Source organism: Charadrius vociferus, unplaced genomic scaffold (genome assembly GCF_000708025.1).
Source record: "Charadrius vociferus isolate BGI_N301 unplaced genomic scaffold, ASM70802v2 scaffold15, whole genome shotgun sequence".
In the NCBI taxonomy this organism is placed as follows: domain Eukaryota; kingdom Metazoa; phylum Chordata; class Aves; order Charadriiformes; family Charadriidae; genus Charadrius; species Charadrius vociferus.
In genome coordinates this window covers 16,230,890-16,231,153 of record NW_009650064.1, presented here as the reverse complement: position 1 = coordinate 16,231,153, position 264 = coordinate 16,230,890, and positions in this window count along the sequence as shown.

Here is a 264-nt window from a genome sequence, read left to right as displayed (position 1 = left end):
TTTTCTTCATTCCTCGATGATTGAGTATCTGACCGTGACAGCTGCCCCTGCAGATGTGTGCGTGGGAGAACTGCGTCGAGGAGAGCGCGATGCGCAAAAATTTAAAATAAATAAATGGAAAACTGGAGCGGGGAGGTGAGGCTTCTCCGTAGCGGCCGCGGTGCAGCCCGTGAGGAGAGATGCCGGCCTTGCCTAGGATGGGCACCACAGGGCGGCCACCGCGGCCGGGGCCCTGGTCCGCACCGGCCTGGCGACTCCTAACCT